The sequence below is a fragment of the Mandrillus leucophaeus genome, unplaced genomic scaffold (genome assembly GCF_000951045.1).
Source record: "Mandrillus leucophaeus isolate KB7577 unplaced genomic scaffold, Mleu.le_1.0 Scaffold495, whole genome shotgun sequence".
NCBI classification, from domain to species: Eukaryota; Metazoa; Chordata; class Mammalia; order Primates; family Cercopithecidae; genus Mandrillus; species Mandrillus leucophaeus.
In genome coordinates this window covers 1,104,194-1,104,980 of record NW_012105309.1, presented here as the reverse complement: position 1 = coordinate 1,104,980, position 787 = coordinate 1,104,194, and positions in this window count along the sequence as shown.

The window sequence follows — 787 nt, the reverse complement described above, 5'->3', positions numbered from 1 at the left end:
CTTCATCTGACCTTTACCATGGCCATTTTAGGGTTTTTGTCATTCACAGTTATAATTTTACTCTGATACTTTCCTGAAAGCTCTTGCAATCAGCTATTAGCCAGAATACTTCATCTTCAACAAAAAGGACTGTGTCTCTAAGACCCATGGAAAGGCCTGTAACAGTACTATGGGGTACACGCTTCTCATGACTTGCTTAAACAACTTTAATCTCATACCACTGCACTGAGGAAGGATTTCCAGAACTCTAGTTGAAAAGCTGATGGGATGACACTGCTAATCCAAGATCAAGCAAGACCAGAATTGATCACATGGAACTGAGGTGACTGATAAAGAACGTTTATGATTTTTTAAATGGCCTTTGTTTGAAACATTGCTGGTTCTTGAATGTTCTATGTCCTGGATATAAGGGAAAAACATAGATTAGAAGAAGGAAACAAAATAAAAACAACGATTAATGTTCGGAGCAGAATATAAATCCTTTCTAAGTCCAGAGGGCAAGCCAGTCATGAGGTTTTCTAGATGTGGGGTTCCGTCTTTAGTGAGGATGGTAATGGTAGCGTTGGAGTCATGGTTATTTTCTGGAGCAGAGCCTGGAAGATGCAAGTGTTCTGGGGAAATAATTGAAAACCCCAACTGTTGTGATAAATCCTTTGATTTCTCTTTTCTTTTAAGCGATCCATAACTGATAACAATTTAATAAACTTCCATAAATAGAAAATTTATCTTTTTCTCCCTTCCTGCTTCCTCTAAAATTTGTCAATTCTTTTTTTTTTTTTTTTTTTTT